Below are 21,247 nucleotides of genomic sequence, written 5' to 3'. Positions count from 1 at the left end.
ATGCAGAATGGCTTTTGTATGAGGTCCAGGAGTGAATCAATGCCTCCCCCACCCTGTGGGGACCATTTGCACTGTGGCATTTTTATTTCATTCCATCTGCTGTTGAGAATATTGTTTTTACTATGTAGGCTGGATAATAAAAGCTTTGCATATGCTGCACGAGCTGCTGAATTTGCAGAGCTAAAAGATGCATATTTCTCTCTCTCTGTGTGTGATTAAAGAACCCTTATGTCTCAAATGGATGTTTCTCTTTAATTGTTTGAAATTGCTGGGTAAAGAGGTGTTCAATTCATGGGTGAACCAAATACCCTCTAGGACTGGTCTACTTCTCACCACTGCCATGCTCTCCTTTCCCAAATACATTTTCTTTTTGGGTCGTTGTGTGGGGGGAGGAACATATTTTAACTGGGCTTTGCAAGCAGCTTTATTTTATTTTAAAATAAAATATTATTTTATTTTAAAATAATAAAAGAAAAGAAAAATCACTAAGAAGCCTGTCCTCATTGCATTTAAAAAAACCCCTCCCCTGAATAGGAATCCCTGAAATTGACACACACACCCCACATCTCGGTGGGTGGCAAACTTGGGGCAGTCATTCTCATACCTGCTAATCATCCCACTTTGAGCAGGACATCCTGGATTGGCAGAAGCTGCCCTGGCTCTTGATATCAATCCTGGACGTTCTGTTTCCTCCTTTGCTGCCTCTTCCACCACGAGGCCTCCATTGAGGCCCACCATGGCCCTCCATAGCCACTGACGTACGCCAGGAAGCCGGGCTGCACTTCTGGAAGTGCATTTCCAGAAGCATAGCACCAGCTTCTAGAAGTACGTTGTTGGCCTTGGGAGGCCTTGTGGTGGAGGAGCCCTCACTGTGGCAGCAGAGGTCTCAGTCATGTCAAGGCAGCAGTGGAAGGTAGAGGCCTAATGGTGGTGGAGGCCTTGCCATGGCAGCAGAGGACCTGCTGCGGCAGTAGATGCCTCGATGCAGCTGCGGAGGAGAGAAGAACTGGCGAAGGTAAGTTGGCAGGTGGTGGCAGGGCAAGGAGGCCTGGGTGGGCGGGACAGTGGTGGCATGTTCTGGATTTGGGATAGGAAAAGTTGGAAGGTATGCAATGTGCGTCTCCCATTATTCTCATGGTGTCCTTGTAGACTATTTCCATCTTTACAGAACTGAGTTCTGATTAACATATTCTGTGTAGCATAACCAGGTAAGAAGTGCAGGGTGATATGCTTGTTGTTCTGTCGTCTGCTTGCACGGATGTGTGGCTGAAGCCTACTTTCCACCCTCTCCATTTTACAGTGGTCCTGCCAACCAACAGTGGAAAACCTGCCCTTCAGCTCAGACACACAAACAGGGCCAGCCCTGCTATTAGGCGGAATGAGATGACAGCCTCAGGCAGCTGATTTGGTATGCCATGAAAGGTCTGCAAACAGTTATTTGATTAATTGTTCTTGTATTTTCCTGCCGGAGAAGGGGAGAAGCTCTTACAAGATATTCTGTCTCAAGTGCCAAAATAACTTGCTTGGCCCTAGGGTGCTATACACCTTGATTTTGGGGAGAGGGGGCAGGACCCATTTGCTGCTCCACCTCAGGTAGCAATATGTCTTTAGCCAGCCCTTTGTGCAGAGGTCCATCGTTTATCCACCTCAGGAGTACAATGTCTCTCCGTGTTCTGTTGAATTGTAGCCTCGAAGGGGTCTTTGCAATAAACAGATCTTTAGGAGTCTCCTCACCGCAGCCCATCCATCACAGGCCTAATCTTCACAAGCAGCAGAATGGATGTGGTGGTAGAGTGGACTGCACTACATTAGTCTACAGGTAAGATAACCCCACCTTTTTTGCATATTTATTCCCTTTAAAGAACTCACTAAAAGTAAAAACACCCCCAACAGATAAAGGTTGCTACGTACTTGCCGACTGAGATAATATCTTCCAACATGACACAGCCCAAATCCAGGAAGGCATATTCCAGGTCCACACTCCTGCATGAGTCTCGTGACTCACATGAGATCGCATTCCACCCCCCAACCCCCCCTGCTTTTTGGGCACAGTGTCCCAAATAATGTGAGATTGTGGTGGCCATTTTGGCCACTGTCGACCTGCAAGAAAAAATGGGATGTCCCCTTTTTTTTCTGGGGCAGTTCACAGGTGTGTGATATTGATATTGTTGTTTTTAAAAAGGGAAACATTCACAAATATGAGCCAGAGCCTGTAATGTTCTCTGCCAAACAATGAGCAGGTCAGAGGAGCTAAACAAGAAATAGAACTATATATACAACAGGTCTTCACTCTTTTAGTTGCTTTCTCACTCTGCTTCTAGCCTTGCCTTCTGCTTGGGCCTAACATCCCAAACAAGATATGCATGGTGACCTTAAAAGTATAGTGACATTTATCCTTACAAGGCCTGCAGTCTGAAGTGAAAGATCCCATCATTCGCCACCTCAGAAGCACCTTATTGTGCTGCATGTGTAGACCAAGCTGCATTGTTAGGTATATTGGTTGTAATAAATGGTGAAGAAGAGGCAGATTCTTAGGCTGCTACATGGGACGAGGGGGAAGGAAGTCCTTCCTCTTTGCACTTCCTCTTCTCAAGCTTCATGTCACTCCACTCAAGATATGTGGCAACTCATATATCTCTCCCACACGGTGAGATATGGGAGCTCGAGACAAAATTTCCATTTTGTCCCTTACACATAAGCGTCAAAAACAGAAGAGAAGCAGCATATAACTTACTTTCCCTGCCACATTGGAAGAACAGCACTTGGCATCTGCACTGCAAGAAGGTCGCAGAATCAGTCCCTGGCATCTCCAGTGAAAAGCTCTAGATCACAAACCAAAAAGCCCCAAAGTGGGGGACTCTACTTTCTGAATCTCTCCATTGGGAGAATTGTTCATTTGTTGTTGTTGTTTCCTCTTGCCAAAGACATCTCAAAGCAACGTACTAAACAGCAACAAAGCCAAAAGCCACACATTATAGATACATTAAAACAAAAACTCTTTGCTACCTGTTACAATGAGTAACCATAGCCCCTGTCCCCCAATACAGAGGCGCAAATATGTCAACTTTGCATTTTCATTTTTTTACTATCTGAAATCCAGTTCTCTACATTTCCATTTTTTTAAAAAGTAAGTCCTCATAACAGTTCATCCTCATTGTGCTATTTTTTAAATAGTATGTTAATTTTGCCTAACACGCACATTTTTGCCAAGCAGTGCTCCCTAATATAATACACTTGTATAATTCTTTTCACTGACATATACATTTTTATCTTAGTATATGCATTTCTGTACACATTTCTTGGTTGCAGAACTGCATTGCAAAATTCAGGGATTTTTGCAAAATTCGGGGAATTCGGGAATTTTCAAAGGATGGCTATGTTTCAGTTTGTATATTTCCCCCAGAAAATATGATTTAGGTTTCTCCCCCAACCCAAGAAACCCACCCCCATCCTTCTGAGAGAAGGCAGGCAAGTTTACAGATCAGAAACAGGTCCTTTTTTTTTAAGAGGCAAGAGGAAAGCAGTTACTAATTATGAATTTATTAGGATCAGATAAATTTTAGAAGCTGAAGGGTGTTCCACATAAGGCAGTTATACATCAGGGGAAACAAAACCCATTTTGGCTTCAGATTGTTGGATTCTGTCCCTTTAAAGTTATATCTCATGTTTTCCAGGCTATTTTTGGCTCCTGTATTTCCCTCCGACACCAGCCTTGTCACGTACAGCGGCTGGTGTGTTGATAATATGCTGACTTCATCTCAACTGCTCAGGAGACTGATTTCACTTCCCTCACCTCCTTTAGATGTGACCTTACCGAAGGATGAAGGACACGCTTAGCGCAAATGGTACCTCAACATGTGTCAGAAATGTATATTGCGCACTCAACAGCCATTATATCTGGACGCTACCGAATGACATCTTAAGGATATATTGCTCTAATATAGTGGCTGGCATGTCATGTGAGTTAGTCAAACAAATACCAAAGGCAGGCAGGTTACCAGCTGGACCATTTACACCATTTGCTGAAGCAACAAAATCCTGCTTGTAAGAAGAATTCCTTCAAGGTCTTTGTGTCACACTCTGACACAATGGATATAGATAAGGAACAAAGGCTTAGAGCAGAATTTCATGGAGAACCTGTGGTCTTCCATGGAACCTTGTAGTCCAAGTTGTTGGACTACAAACTCCCATCATCTCCACCGCATGCCGGCTGTAGTCAACAACATCTGGTAGGCTACAGGTTAGCCACCCATCCCTGAATTGTGGGATAATCCCACTGCTGAAAGGGTGCTCTAATTTTACCTCTCGAACTGGAGCTCACCCTCAACATAACATCAAAGATATGCCGTGCAATAATAATAAGTGTGTTGGCAGCTGCATGATTAACATTTGGCAGGGATCGGAAAGCCCTAAGAAGCCCCTCAAAAAAAGGAATGGCTTTTGAAGCTACAGGATTTGGTACATCCTGTTAAGCTGACAGCCTACTTATAAATATCTTCTAAAAGCTCATTATGAAGAGAATTTGGAGCGCAGATTATGCAATACTTTCAGGGCGGAACAGTTGCTCAGTTTGGGTGAACCTGGCTTGAAAATAGAGCAATCCTAAAGCCAGGCAAAGGGGGCGCAAGTGTTGCTCCACTGGCAGAGAGGAAGATCTGCACTTATACAACTAGGGGCCTCCAGGGTGGCCAAGGATCCCCAGAATCCTCACCCCCCCTCATACTTCCAACAGCCCCCCCAAATAGGCCCTATATACCACCAGCTCTTGAGTTGGTGTAGGCAGATGCCTGCTCTGATCCACCTGAGTTCTTTTGATGTTTTGTTGGGTAATTACCGGTAATAGTAATAATAAATTTTAATTTATACCCAGCCCTCCCCGGCTGGAGATGGGCTCAGGGCGGCTAACCTCATCAAACTAACACAGTATACAAAGACCATAAGAAACATAAAGCAGGCAATCAATCAATTAATTAAAATACATCTTAAAATTAGTTCAGAGCAAATTAAAGTCTGGACAGATGGCAGTCCGCAGGGTAAAATTGAGAGTGGTTAATATTCTCTAGGGCCAACTGTTACCACTGGTCTTATAAGGGACCTGTGAGTGGGCTAGGAAGCCTTTTTAATGCTTGTTCTTATACAGAAAGAAAAGAATCGGCCTGACCACCACCAAAGGCCTGGCGGAATAGTTCCATCTTGCAGGCCCTGCGGAAAGATGTCAAATCCCACAGGGCCCTGGTCACTTGTGAGAGAGGGTTCCACCAGGCTGGGGCCACAGCCGAAAAGGCCCTGGCTCTGGTCGAGGCCAGTCTAATCTCCCTGGGGCCTGGGATCTTCAAGATGTTATTATCTGCAGACCTTAAGGTCCACCGTGGGGCATACTAGGAGAGGCGGTCCCAGAGGTATGAGGGTCCTAGGCCGTATAGGGCTTTAAAAGTTAAAACCAGCACCTTAAACCTGATTCTGTACTCCACTGGGAGCCAGTGCAGCTGGTATAGCACCGGGTGAATGTGCTCCCACGGCGAGGACCCTGTGGGATCCTCACACCTAATGGGAGGTTTTGGACTGTAGCTCACACCATTCCTATCCCAAACATCAGGAGAGCACCAGATTGGGTAAGGCTGGGCCGTAGAAGAAGAATCTTCTGCAGCACTTGTCTGAAATTGCCCTAGCTAGTGTCATACCTGGCTCCTATTCTAGCTCTCACATGTGCATACATGCAAATCTGCATGCACAATACCCTACTGAGCTAACCCAAAACAAACAAACAAAAAAGAATTATGTGAATTGAACTAACTCCAAGTAGCACAATGAGCCCTTCAAAACAAACCAGAAGAATGGATAGGAGGAAATGACCTCAGTTGCAGATAGGCTCAGCCAGCAACATTATGCAATCTCTGCAAGGAAATATGTACTGTGCACCCAGTATTGCCATTTCCAATGCAGGGGTAATTCAAAGCAATCTTGATGCAGAATTGAGAGTGAATAAGAGGTACACTTAACTCCCATTTGACTCAATAGGGACTAACTGCCTAGTTTAGCATTGCTGTAAATGTACTTACTCTTTTATGCTTCTGGTTTTATATTCTAATCCACTTGAAGCCTTCAGGGTAGGGTGGAATAATAAGCAATTGAAGGTCACTTATTTCCTCGGACCATGTGAGCCTGATGTTCTTACCTAGATTGCACTCAACAACTTTCACATTACATGAAAATTCGAAAGGAAAGTACTAAGGTTCATATCCTGCTTGGTCTTGTTTCATTGTACTCCTGAATGAGACTAAGGCTGCTTACATGTCTTACATTTAAAACACACAGCCCAGCAAGAATCGTGGTGACTTTGGTTTGTTAGAGGTGCTGGAAATTGTAGCTCTGTGGGGGGTAAACTCCAGTTACCAGGTTCAGGGGAAGTGTTTTAAATGTATGGTGTGTAGGTGGCCTAAGAGTCTTTCAACACAGGAATGTGAGGATGAATTTGAGGAGCATAAAAACATTAAAACCAACAATAAAATATTATTTAGATATATCTGAAGCAGGAAATGGGGTAGGAAGGATCTTGGACCTTTGGACAGCATGGATGTCAGGGGTGTGCCAAAAGAGGGAAAGGAGATTGTGCAAGAGCAGAATGTATTCTTTGCAAAACCCTGTATCCAAACTAACTTTCTCAGGGAGTCTGAGGAACTGTGGCAAATAGTGGGGACAAGTGACAACATTCCAGCCCACATTGACAAATTACAAATGAACAAATCACTGGGCCCATATTGGCAATTTGCACAACACTGGGCCCAATTGGTGTTCTCCTGAGATACCTGAAAGTGCTCACATGTGAAGCTGCTGATCTTTTCAATACAATATTCAGTTTGTCTCTAAGTTAGAACCACACACACCCTTTTTTAAGGATCCTAGGAAAATCAATGTAATTACAGACATGTTAGGTTAACATCTCTTCCAAGAAAGCCCTAGGCTTCCAAAGAACGGTTATAATAGCTGTACATCTTAACCTATCAATACAATCAGGTGGCACTTAGTGCAAACGATCCCACAGCAAACATAAGGCTAATCAGAAAGCTATTCAACTTTGTATGTGAACCGTTTTGATGAAGATGTGTATTGTGTTAGGAAGCTTAATACTGACATACCACAGGAATGCCACCATTTCATGTTATAAGGCCCCACCATCACGTATCTAAAAGTAGCATCCTTGAATCAAACGAGTCTACTCTGAAGTAAATCAGGCCAAGATAATATCTACCTTTTTTAAACACTGGTTGAACTCTCAGTCATGAAAAGAGATGCATATTTAATTGCCATCAAGCTTATATTAGGAAGTGGCAAGTGTACACAAAAGATTAATGGCTGTCATATGGAATTCCAGTAGACCCAAATGGGATCCTTGATATCTCTCTCTCTCTCTCTGAGTTTGTTAATAATGAATGCCCAGTGAGCTGCATATAAACAGGCAACGCCAGAAGAGTAAATAAGTTGTGGTTTCATGGAATCTCATCATTCACCAGTGCTTGTTTCCTGCCAAAGTCCCATCCATTCACGGAAATTCTTTCTGTATAGGAAGAGCAACTCCAGCTATTCAAACATCAGTCCTCCCACGATCACCTTGACTCTCACTTGGTGGAGTCAAATGCAATTGGCAACTTAGAAAGTAAGTATAGATGGGCTGATCCCACAGACTGAAATAGAAAAGCACGTGTGAAGTTCACGTGGAGGAACACTTAAGGCCTGCAAACCCCCACAACAGAGCCTGCTCTGATCTCCCACTTATCTGTACGGCAGAAATGGAGAATCCCAGTTACTGAATGGGTGTGCTTTAATTGATTCCTAAAATTCATAGCCAAGTCAGAATCAATATTAGTAATAACAATTTATTAATATCATTCTCCATACAATTGCCTTAAGGTGATGCACAATAAGAACAACAACAAAAACCAGAAGATGCATTTAAAACAAAATTAAAGCCAGATACTCAAGACACAGATCCATTGGCCCAGCATTTATGGATCTTCACATTGTTTCTGGAAAGTGCAAAAGGCAGGTGACTGTCATCTCTCAACAGGGATGCTCCTCCACATAACAGGAGCTAAAAGCTTCTGAGATCTTTGGAACTTGCAGGAGAACTCTCCCACAGATCTCAGGTATAAGGTGGTCTCTCAGGTAACCCGGTCCTGAGTTGTGTATGACCTTCTATGACAACACCAACATCTTGAACTTGGCTTGGTAGCAGACTGGCAGGCAGTGCAAATCTCGCATGCAGGTTGGTGTATACTGATGGTAGCTTGCTCACACAAGTAATCTAGCCACTTCATTTTCCACCAGCTGCAGCTTCCAGACCAACTCCAAATATGGCCCCACATGGAGTGCATTGCAGTAATCCAGCGGTGAGGTTATCAATGTGGTCAAGCTATCACAGTCCAAAAATAGCTGTAGCTGTCTTACCAGTTTAGGACTCACCCAGTCTTTTGTGATTGTATTTCTAGTTGTTAAGTCTGTTCTAAATTGTATTTTACATTGTTGCAATCCACCCTGGGACTTTAGGCTTGCACCTTTAGCCTACCTACATATAAAAACATTATGCCAACCAAATCCAGATAAAACAGACACATTGGTGGCAGAATCTGCTTTCCTTGTCCCCGTGGCCCTGCGATGTCTCCCATGTGGCTTTATGTTATTTATACTCTTAATTAAATAAATTTCTCCAAGGAGGTTCTGATTACGGTGATAAAGCAATGGTTGCCTTGCATGAAATAAGCCCAGGGTGATTAATTGGAAGGGGGGCAGTTCTCTGACTCATTGTACACATTGGTAGATTTGCTTTTAGCAAATAATTTGGTGGCAAACTTAACGAGGCTTTAAAAAAATCAGCGTATACAAACTGATTATATCTGCACTTTAGCTTCCAGATCTGTCGTATCGGAGGTCTCCATTGAATAGGCTTGCTCCTTTCCTGAGTGTTGATGGTACAATTTCCCCCCACAGGAAGGGTAGTATAAAAGATAAAAGCTTTATCTCTTTAATTTTACACAAGTTCCATTAGAGGTGCTGTGATTGCTGGCAATGTGAACTGAGAGGTCAATATCACAGATAAATATAAGGTGGCCGGGGGAATATAAATACTGCTTCATGCCTGAGGGTCAAATGCAACAAAGCCATGAGCAAGAACCTTTGATGGGTTCAATCCCTTTGGATATGGTGGGACTTTCTTCCAAGTAAACATGCAGACGTTCATGAGATATATGTCCTTCAACATTTATGATGTTGGGTTTTTTGGCAGACACGAGCCATTGTCTGAACTCTTCCTAAACTCTTTAAGGTGAAAGGTAAGATGGAAGCAGACTATCTTCTAAATACATGTGGTTTTTCAGAGGCAAAAAGAGGAGCAGAATATGCAGCACCGTAGTGTCAGAAAATAAAAGAAAGGGAGTTTGTGAAAATGCAAACAGCTGCAGCAGGAGTTCCTGTTCTTTGCAGAACCTTACGAAAAGAAGAGAACAAAGTTGGCAATAAAATATGTGCAGAGGGAAAATAGTGGAAGATACTGCAGTTACTGTTATTGCTAAAGCTGGATAATTGCGCTACGTCAGAAGGAGTTTGGGTATCAAATGGCAGGTCAGAATTCAAACAAAGATGTGCCCTTTCAAGCCCACATTCCCAGCATGTTCACACTTCTGTCTTAGTGATGTCTACGCTTGGTCATGTCCACAGAATGGAAGATGGCAGAATCCCCTAGGATATGCTCTACGGGGAACTGGCTTCCAGAACGAGACCAACTCTGCATTACAAAGATGTCTGCAGCAAAACATGTCTCTCCTGCATCAGTCTCTACAGGCACAGCTGGTGCTGCAACCTTCCAACAGCTTGACCTGATGTCCAAAGGTGCGCTCCTCTATTGTTTCCTGAGACAGAAGGATGCCACCATGGAACAAACATCACAAGTGACATAATCAGGATCGCCAGCTCCTACTCCTGGACACTTAAATAGCTCCATTATGTAGAAATGGTTTCTCATCCTATAGCTGTGTAGCTGAAACAGAGTAATGGGAGATGCCATTCCTGCATAAATGGTTCTGTATCCCGGAAAAAGGCACAATCTCCACACCTACTTGCCTCCTCTAAATCCAGAATTTCACAGATCATACTGGCGTACTGGTTGAGAAGAGCTGCTCTCAGACAATGTGAGAACCATATGATGTCAGAAGCAGTTTCAGATCAGTGTGCCAAGGCACTTTCTGTGCCTCAGCAGGTTCTAGGTAGCCAGGCACACCACAAAAATGCAGCTAATTAGTGGGCGCTGTCTGAAGTCTGGTCCTTGGAGATTATTCACCTGGCTGCCAAGTCAAGAAGGAATGCACTCCAATTATTTATATACTGAGTTACAAGTGGCAGTTACGAAGGACAATTTCACCAGGTAAGGAGTTACGAGAAATACAGTACATCTCTAACATTGCGAAAGAAATGCAAGCAACAACTGATTTCCAGGGAACAGTCATGCCCAAAATATTATATGCCGATGGGGTGGTTGGTTGCCTTGGTCCCTCTACATACATAATAGATTTTAATTTTTTTTTTTCACTTGTTAAAACATTGTGCTTGGATCTGTCAATACAGCCAACCTAGCAAGGATTGAATATTGAACCCCACAATTTATAGCCATTTTGTTCCTTGTTTACTTACATATATTTCACCACATTGACCCTCAGAAACATTGTGTCAACACTGCTACTATTGTGGCATTATGCCAGCTGGCCTTTTTATTTATAACTCATCATTTCCAGGGTTTAATGCAAGGGTGGCCCAATAGCCACCTTCATCCCTTGGTCATCTATGCCAGCAGTGGGTGTGGCTACCCCATACTCTCTCATGCACTCTCTCATGCTCTCTCTCTCTCTCTCTCTCTCTCTCTCTCTCTCTCTCTCTCTCACACACACACACACACACACAGGCCTCCCAAGCAGATCAGCTGAGACGGGGAGTTTATTATTCCCTCTCCGCTTGTCAAATGCTTAGTCAGATGACCAGAGAGGGCATCCCAGTAAGGGCACAATATTTACGTTTTCTTCTCTCTTTTGCCATCACCACCAAACTGGGTGATGGGTCTTGGGTAAGGAGAAATATTTGCTGGGAGGGAGGCAGATCAGCCCCCCAAACTGGCCCCCACAATCTACTACGAACAATAACCTGTCCTGATCTTGATAAGAGATATGTCATAAGGTGACACCATGGAAAGTTCTCAGTGAGCACCCTTTTCCTAGAATGCCTAGACTTGACTGAAACCATTGACACATCCAGGGCCAGACTATCCCTCCCATGCCCTGCCTCTTCCTTGATGAGAGGGAAACCTTAAAGGGACAGGCCTCTAGTTTGGAGTCCAGCGTACTTACTCTCCTCTGATTATTCCCTCCAGGTTCGTTGCCTGTGTTGATAGGCCATCATGGGAATGGGGTTCCTTGGCATGGAGCCAAGTGGTTCCACAGGGGTTGCAGGCTCTCAAAGTACAGTCACAGAAGGTTTAGATTCAGGGGTCCCTGAATAAAGGCCCCCCCCAATCTGATGGACTTGGACCTGGTCATGATGCTGGGGTTGGTTTGGTTTCCTGGACCTATCTCTCTGTGGTGCTAGATCAGCAAGTCTGGCCAGCCCTTCTTCATTTGAGACAGAGGTAGAATCTACACACATATAAAGAAATTGTGAAAATGCTTTGTAAAAATGTATTGAATTTTCCACAGCTCACTGAGAGCCAGTGTGGCGTAGTGGTTAAGAGCGGTAGTCTCGTAATCTGGGGAACCGCTCCTCCACATGCAGCTGCTGGGTGACCTTGGGCCAGTCACACTTCTTTGAAGTCTCTCAGCCTCACTCACCTCACAGTGTGTTTGTTGTGGGGGAGGAAGGGAAAGGAGAATGTTAGCCGCTTTGAGACTCCTTCGGGTAGTGATAAAGCGGGATATCAAATCCAAACTCTTCTTCTTCTTCACTAGTTCACCTTCTGGTGAGTGATATCCATTTTTATGGGTAGCCATGACCACCCAGTTTAGCTTCTAGCGTTGTCCTTATATGACTAAAAAGTAATGATCCATTATCACTGATCACATGAAATCTTAGGACAGACATTTCACTCTGGTGGTACCTGCAGTACCCTGTGGCATGCCGTAGTTACCTGTGCGTGAATAGCTTGCTGTTTCTTCCAAACATGGCTGACATCTACCTAGTGGACAAGTAAATGTCAAACTGAGAATCAGCTAACTTGGCCAGTAACCACACAGAGAGTTATCTTTTGGAGCCTCATTTATTTTTATTACTCAGCATGCAATTAAATATTGTTGGAAATGAAACAAATTCACTGTCCTCGGTTTTCTTCGTTATGTCCTGGATATTCTCAGAAAGCATTTGCAGACAGGTTTGGCCCCAGGCTTCTATTAAATACTGCATCATTAAAGAGCATGTATAATGGAGAATCAGGAAATTGCAGAAGAGGGAATGATGTAGGGTGTTCTGGCTGAGGAGCTAATGTAAGAAAACATTAATGCCTTTGAAAAGAATAGCCACTTTAGGGCATCTTATGAAAGGTCAGATGATATAAAGGGAATTCTAATTTTTGAAAGGCTCATCAAGATTTTAAACATTTTGCAAAGCATCAAAAGCCATAACAATCAATTACTTCAAGGGACAAACTCTTCAGTTCAAGGGTGGCCAATATGGCGCCCTAAAGGTTTTATGGGCTGCAACTCCCATCTGCCCCAGCCAACATAGCCAAAGGTCAGGAATGACTGGACAGGCTATTCCTGCATTAGTTAATATTTGTGAATTTATGAAGATTGTCCTTGGAGGAAGCTTTGTACTGTGACTCAAGATTTAGGAGCTTCTTTTCTGCATAATGTGTGAACTTCTGAGAACGGTTCCTTTGTGCCAGTACTAGAAAGTTGCAGGATTTTTTAATTGTACCTGTTCAAACATATATCTGCCTATGAGCTTCTAAACAAATTGCTAAGATTTTGCATGGAATTTAGCTCTTGGTGAAGACTTCTTGTCTAACTTCCCTTTTTTTAGGTTATAGGATCATCTTCAGTGCATTTAAAATCAATCCATTTTTATGCACACTCTATTCAATTTTGTACACATGACTTGGCTGGAGCATTGCATTCAAAATCTGGAGAAGGGTAGATTTCAGAGGATGGCTGAGTTTGGTCCTAAGACAGCTTGCAATTAACACAATTATAAAAATACAGGCTGCAAAATAGCAGCATCCAAAAAGAAAGAAACCACTGAAAGAAAGATGAACATCATATTTTAAAAAATCTAGCAGCAGTATAATATTGGTCTGAACTTGTCCCAGAAGTCCTTATGCACAGTCATGTTTCCATAAAGGAAAAAGTAGTGATTCAACCAGGCCAATGATTCACCAAGGCCAACCTTCCCTCAAAAGGTATTGCAATGTCATGGCGCCATGACCGAAAGAACACCTCTAAGAAGCAGTGTGCATCACCTCAAGTCGTTCAAATGCAGACATAGGACAAGTTCCAGGTATCAACTTAAGATTTATTAGGAAATCGCAGCAAAGTGGCTCAGGGAGTAAAAGTGGGGAAAACATTTCTAGATCAAACTGGTACTTTTCTCCTATCTTGCTAGGGAAAACTTTCATGTTTCTAATTGTCTATTACCAATTAAAGACAGTCAAACCAGGGGGTACAAGTCTCTTCCCCTTTCTATTTAAACTAAATTTCCCAAGCAAGTGTGTTCAGTGTCTATGTCAGCATTGTTCCCATGCGGCATTCTGTCCCAGGATTTTAGATAAAAAGCAGGGGAAAGGGAGAGAACCCTTGATCACCTGCTCTTTAATGGTAAACCCTCTCTAAATTCTAAAAATGTGTCCACTTCTCAAAAGTTGAGCTGTGAAAGGGGGGAGGGAATATTCAACCCAGCTTTAGTCTCGGGGATATGATATTTCTAAGCATTGGCAGTCTGCAGGTGTTTTTTGTGTGAAGATTGCTGGTGGGGTAAAAAAAAAAAAAAAGGCAAGTGACGTCATATTCTTAGCCCAACCTTCAAAGCCACATGGCTTTGCCTCTTCTCGTGAGTAACACTTGCACAGGGCTCTTGTTTCCCCACATTTAACTATTTACTTTTTCCTGCTTGGTAACAAACAATTGCAACCATAGCAATTAGTGCTATGGGGCACCAACTGTGTGGAAGTAATTATGTTTATTGTGTAAAGAGGGTTTTGGGTTTTGGGGTGGGGGGAAGGAATTCAAATGGCAGTAGGGCTGAAAAGAGAACATATAATGGGCCACATCTTTTGATAGTTTTCACTGACAGTTATTCTGCCAAGACCATTTTGTCTTAACATGAAACCTCAGGCATGTCTTTGGTCAACTGTCCCACATGATAACCGCAACCAAGTTTAAACAGACAACCACAAAAATTGTTCAGGAAAAAATCCCATCCTCGTTAGAAAGAAAAAAAAGATACTCTCTGTGGATAACATTCTTGAGCTGCCCAGACAAAATCCGCATTGCTGAGAGCTCAGCTGTGGTCTTCCTGTTCTATTGTGGCCGCATAAAGGTGTACCTGGCTTGTTTAAGTCAACAAGCTCTTCTCATATATCCAAGCCACAAATATTTCCGATATAATTCTGCTAAACACATTGCCTAGGGTGTGGTGAGTTACAGAGGAGGAGTACAAAAGAAAACATTTGTCAAGGAAGAACTCCAGGTATGCTCCTAGTTAAAAATAAACAGAGAGCGAGATTAAAACATGAGGAACGTTGATGCCAGATAATATGCTGGGATGCCTCTTAGTTTGAACCCAGACACCTCTTACGTCTGCAGTCCTTTTGATGTCATTTGGGTGATTTTGAAGATGGGGGGCGGGGCTGCTGTTGTTTTGCTTTTTGACACCATTTTTACCAGCAGCCTTGCTGGAAGTTTTCATTGACTGAATATATCTATTTAAATCCTGTTTCTCTTTTCCAGATGACACAGAGGATCATTCGGCTACACTTCTACTACATCATTCATGCCACTAGAAAATCTGATGCTGGCAGCCAGGTCTGTTAAGAGCAAAAACTAAATGTAAAAAAAAAGGGGGGAGTTAAAAGACCCATGAGTGACAGTTTATGCTTTGCTCACAAAAGCATGGTAATGAACTATAATCTTTGAAATTACTTCCTGGAGGAAATATTCCAGAGACGTCTTTGTTTGAAACTAAATATACTGCAATGTCAGATACAATAACTGGAAAGTGAAATCTGATGCGTTATTGACTGGTGTGTTTGGTATTTGTATTATCTCATTTGCCACAATGTTCAGATTAGCATCTTCATAAGTTTACAGCCCAATGATGTTCTCATTTCCCTGGGACTAAGCCCCACTGAACACAGAAAGAATTATTGCCAAGAAAATATGCATAGGATTTGACTGTTTATTTCATTAAAATGGTGCCAATAACATATTTATATGATTTAGTGCAGCCTGTTACTTTCCTTTCCAAAAGAAGCAGTAATCAGCAACACAACAGATTTTAGGAAATAGTGAAGTGTGCAACTATTTGCTAAATTTTATCTGTTTCATTTTGCTATTGTCCTCCTCCCAGTGCTACCTTTCCATCTAAACAGAGGCACAGAGATTTCCCCAACCATAAAATGAGTAGAGGAATTACTGAGGTTAGTTTATTTCACCGTATTTCAAAGTCACATTGTCCCCGGGCAACGTAATTGTTAATTTTATCCAGGGGCTGATACTACACAGTGGTGATACAGAAAGAGTTAATAATAATAGTTGTAAGCTGGAATCCTTTGCACACTTACCTGCAGTGAACCTAATTCACCACAGCAAGGATCCTAATATGGCTCACGAGGGAATTTTATTTATTATTTATTACATTTATATGCCACCTTTTATCTGAACATCACAGGGGGCTTTACAATATGAAAAAACAAAAACACAAGCACGAAATACATAACCTAACAACAACAACACCAGTATCCCCAGCACATCTGAAAGGTTATAGATTGTTTAATCAGCCAAATGACTGGCTGAAGAGAAATGTTTTCACCTGGTACCTAAACACACATAACGAAGGTGCAAGGTGAGCTGCCCTGGGGCAAGTATTCTGCAAACAGGGAACCACCACAGAGAAGACCCATTCTTGTATTGCTATCTCCCCCGACCTCTCATGGAGGAGGCACACAAAGAAGGGCCTGAAATGATGACTGCAGGGTCTAAGTCAGTTGATATGGGGAGCAGTATTGTACATTGTGGTCCTGAGCTGTTTGAAGCTTTATAGGTCAATGCCAGAACTTTGAATTGGGCCCAGAAACCGCCTTGCACCACTGAATTCTGCACCGATCTGTCTTCAGAGGCAGCCCCATGTATAATGCATTGCAGTAATATAACCTAGAGATTTTCCCCAATGCATGCCCACATGTCCCACGCTTGACGTCATATGTGACATAGATGTAGAGAAATCCCGATTGCTCCATCGCAAGTGGGGCTTGTATTCAGCACATTTCCCACTTGACACCAAATGCAAGCACTGCTGGGACTGAGTCCTTTGAGGTGTTTACTGCCAAAGTGGGGACCTAGCCTCCAGCCACAGTGATCACCATGATGGCCTAATAAGGATGAATGTGTATAGGCTTTGCTTTTATTTACCTGACAGTGGGTTGCCATGGATTACACAGGGATGTTAGTTTTCCTGCTGGTATCATTATGCTGTGCTGTGCCAAATGCCAGTGTATGAGCAAACCTTCTCTTTCAAAGGTACTCTACTTCAGAAGCAGTAAGTATGGGGTTGTAGTCAATATTAGTCATACACAGAGTAAAAACCCATTTACTCAGAGTAGAACTGTTGAAATTAATGGAGATGACTCACTTAGGTCTATTAATTGCAGCAGGTCTACTTAGTTGGTGACTAACCCATGAATGCCAGTTAGTTTTTTTAAAAAAACACCCTGCTTAATTCAGATTTCCTGAACCAATATGCTATCATTTGAAATTTGTACTTCTCCAAATTTTGCAATGTAGTTTTCCAACCCAAAAAATGGATGCAAAAGTGTGCATATTAGGGGAAAGGACACAGACAAATGCATAGGTTAATTAAAACAATGTCAAAAAATGCATTATAGTAGAAGTTGCTTGTAAAAAAAAAAGGTGTGCACTGCACAAAAATTACATACAAACTACACCTAAAAATGGATATGAATTTTGGTTTTTAACCTTTAAAAAAATGGCCAACAGATGCAGAAATAGAGCTAACTGTACTTCTGATCAGAAAAATGAGAAAGTGGGAGAAACTGAAATCGACATATTTTATCCATCTGTAAATTATGGCAAATTTAAAACATTGCGGCATCTGGGGGTGGGGGGTGATTTATATATATATATATAGAAAATAAATAAAAAATAAATAAATGGATAAAACAACTCAGTGGAAAAACTAACCTTAGATTCATATTACTATTCCTTCACAAACAGGTCAAGGGAAGATCTGAACCAAGTGCTTTGACACTCGAAATGCACATCCTTGCATCTTTTTCAGATACTTTAAATCAGGGTGCTCAGGTGATATCTTGGCTGCTGCACCTTTAACAGTTGCGCTGCCGCCATGCAAGCCACACCAGCAGAAGTTCCCTCAGCCACACAACTATAAAAGGCATAGGAGTCATTTCCTCCCATCTATCTCTTCCCCCAAACCATGACATATGGTCTGATTTTGAGCCCCTTTCAAAATCTGAAAGGCACACAATAAAATATTGCATATACAGTGATACCTCAGGTTAAGTACGTAATTCATTCCGGAGGTCCGTTCTTAACCTGAAACTATTCTTAACCTGAGGCACCACTTTAGCTAATGGGGCCTCCCACTGCCGCCACGCCGCCGGAGCATGATTTCTGTTCTCATCCTGAAGCAAAGTTCTTAACCTGAAGCACTATTTCTGGGTTAGCGGAGTCTGTAACCTGAAGCGTATGTAACCCGAGGTACCACTGTACATGTGCCGGTGTTTTCCTTTTGGAGCCAAAGGAAGCACAACTGTAGCTTCGGGCTACAGTCCTGAACACTTACCTGGGAGTAAGCTCCACTGAACATAGTGGGAACAACATCTGAGTAAACACACACATACGACAGTCCTTCACATCCCCATTATTCTTTCATTATTTTGGGCTGTGTTATTACTATTAAACTCCATTCCACAAACAAAAAGATCCAGCAGAACGGGGGAGAAGATTATAAATATGGTGTCCCTGTGTTATCACAGTGAAGAGACAGTCACGTTGCCATAGAGATACTAGCAGGTGGATGAGAGACTTGCACTGCATGCCAATTAGAAGCCCCCAACTTGTCAACCTCACTTGAAGTTGCTGTGGCAACATTTTTTTAAAAAAAATCATACAGATGGCTCCGTTTTTATCAAAACTAATTAAAAATGGTATTGAAGGAATCTCGTTGCTTTAGTAGTTTCAGCCCCTCCCCCAAGTTCCCATTTCTTTGACAGTATCCAAGCCTGCAAGAGGTTTGCATGCTCACAGAAACCCTGTTCAGGTCTTCGTGTTCCCCATGTGATTACATTTATTTTATTAATTCATTCATTAAATTTGTATACTGCCTTTCGTCTGTAAATCTCAGGACAGTTCACAACATAAAAATACAAGGTAAAAAACACAAAATACATAGCAAGTGTAGGGGAAACTCGGAAGACCATTGTAATTTCGAGGAGTTAGATGACATGTCCCTTTCCCTTTTACATCCCTGGTTTAAGGCTTGCCGATTCATGATGGTATAACTGGTTTTTCACACATCTGTGTCAGGAGTTTCCTGAGTCTCCTGTGTTCTAAAGTACTGATTGGCTAGTGGGGAGGATACCCAGGTGTAGTGAATGTTGAATGGTTTCTTTAAATGTAAAAGTTCATCATTGTTCCACCCGATGTGTATGTCTTTAAGGGGCCAGAGCAAGGGCCAGAGCAAGATAACGAGACCCAGCTTTACAGCTGTGAAACATAGCAGGTGCTGCTGAGTTGTACTGATTAAGCTGTGTCGGCAATTGGGTGTAGTATATAAGGAGCAGCACCTAGCTCTCCCATTACCCTGGGGGATGGGTTGGTGGTTGGGTCTGGTTTGTTGTTGATGTATTTAGTGTATAAGGAGTTTTTGTTTTTGTAATTAAAACCTTGTTTAAGTTATTTTTGAGTCCCTTTTTAATGCATGGTCTCCCCAGCAAGCTCTCTGCAGCACTACCATACTGCAAAAAGCCAACAGTGAATTGGGTTGGAGACTCTCAGCTGCTCCACATTCCTGTTGAGTCACACCCCTTGTCCCGGGCTGATTATGAGTGATGCTTGCTAACCAGGTGCAGTCAATCAAAGTTGGCTATAAGAGCTGTAGGTTGAAGGGGCTCAGGGAGCTCCTTCGCAAATTGAGGTACCAGATGCTGTGAGACTGTTGGCTGGGGTCTCTCTCACTGCTCTACCTGGAGCTCTGGGCAGCTGAAGGGGAGTGTGACTTCTGTCTGGTACGCTATAATTTGTGTTTTGTGTGCTAATGTCTCCCAAGTTAGTGTCTTCTACGCTCATGAAGTTTCCCCATATGATTTGAGACTGTGATTATAAGGGAGAGATGTTAATGCCATTTTCATGCCAACTTGTGTAATTTGTAGTTCTCATGGAAAAAATTCATTAACCAACAGCATTTCAGAGGCAGTTGGCTACCTTGGAGGTCCTGACCTTCAGCATCCTACCTAGCAACCTAAATCTGGTTTCTGGTACTGTATCTTGTAACTACATTTCCCCTTGTCATTGGTGCCAACATGCACCATGACTGCTTACTTCTCCTCTACACTATCTACCAGGCTGCCTGGGCAATGGGCAACATCTGCAACCTTTGTGTCTGGTGAGCACTTCACCCTGTGGTCTGTATGCCCACAGTGCACCTAACTTACTATGTTGCTAATGATCAAATCCCCCTCTACCCACCAGAGAAGTATCCTCAGCCCTCTGGGAAGTGTCAGGAGTCCTCCTGTAAGCAGCACCTCCTACAGCACTCTGAGAACTGCGACTGCTGTCCTTGTTCCTCTGGCCCAGAATCAGTGTCCAAGGGATGGGCCTGGAATTTTTATTTTTTTTAAGAATAATTTTTTATTAACCGACCAATCACATCAAATCAAACCAAATTACATAAATTCCAAATTACACAGCCGAATTTTAAATTTTTGTTGGGGGTACCCATATTTCAAGTTCTGAAGGGATCCAATCAACTATTTGCTTCTTACTGCTGTTTTAATATCCACAAATCTAACCTTATGATGTTCACAGTACTATCCAGTCCTTTCTTAATATTTTTCCACATCTCTTGTTATTATTTTCATATATTTTTCCTTTTTCTTTGTGACCTCTGATAGTCTCCACAAGCTGGTTAGAACAGTTTGTAATCCTGCGTGGATATTATTTTCCAGTAGCCATATCCAGACGTTTTCCATATAACATCACTTCCATACATCATAACAGTCTTAGCGTCATTAATCTTCACCAATCTGCCTCCTTTCTCAAAACCTCTGAGGAGATTCACTGAAAACAAATCCGTTCTTCCTCCCGGGTATAAATCCTTTGGCAAGATGGTGACTCCGAATTAATTGCTGCACCATTCCAAAAGCTCTTATTGCTTCTCGGTCTCCATAAAGCATACTTTTGGTTAAAGTTTATCTCCACACAGACCTTAATCATCCTGCTTGGGTCAGTTCAACCGACGGTTCTAATGAGGAGGGGTTCTTGTAAATCACATAGAAGGAAAGTAAAAAAGGTTCCCCCCCCCATTCAGCCCCGTTGTCAACATACCTCGCCTTTGGTATATCTTCATCGTAAAATATTCCTGTTTCTCCAGCCCATCATCTTCTTTCGCAGTGTTCACTTAAATTAGCAGACTTCACTCCCCTTCTTCACTTGAAATATGTGCATTTGCTTCTTTTGTAATTAATTATTCCAAATTGCTGCAGCTAGTGCGCGATCAGAGACAGCGTCTAGGAGAGCCGAGGTCCACACGGGGGCATTCTGCCTAGGGCCCTCAGCCCCTTCTTTCAAATTAGGGGGTGATTTATGGGCACAGCAGGCAAGGGCAGTGTTCCCCATTTCCTTGGGGCAACAAGGGAGGCTGCCTACTCCCATAACAGCCTCTTAATTACCCCGTGTGGGTCGGAGAGATGGTATTGTCGGCCATCTTCCAATACGCCCCCTAGTGGGGATGGGCCTGGAATTGACTG

At 42.7% G+C, this 21,247-nt stretch overlaps 1 long non-coding RNA gene across 1 annotated transcript; it reads left to right on the top strand.

Moving 5' to 3' along the window:
• The first annotated feature begins 1,766 nt into the window (after positions 1-1,766).
• On the top strand, positions 1,767-15,047 carry LOC309380284. The gene is made up of 3 exons (XR_014172807.1): positions 1,767-1,819; positions 3,675-3,845; positions 14,973-15,047. It is a non-coding gene; the product is annotated as an uncharacterized lncRNA (long non-coding RNA).
• The last annotated feature ends 6,200 nt before the right edge of the window (positions 15,048-21,247 follow it).

Source organism: Podarcis melisellensis, assembly GCF_964234715.1.
Source record: "Podarcis melisellensis genome assembly, chromosome: 11".
Taxonomy (NCBI): Eukaryota; Metazoa; Chordata; class Lepidosauria; order Squamata; family Lacertidae; genus Podarcis; species Podarcis melisellensis.
The sequence above is the reverse complement of the archived record's forward strand: the minus strand, read 5'-3'. Positions and strand labels throughout refer to the sequence as shown.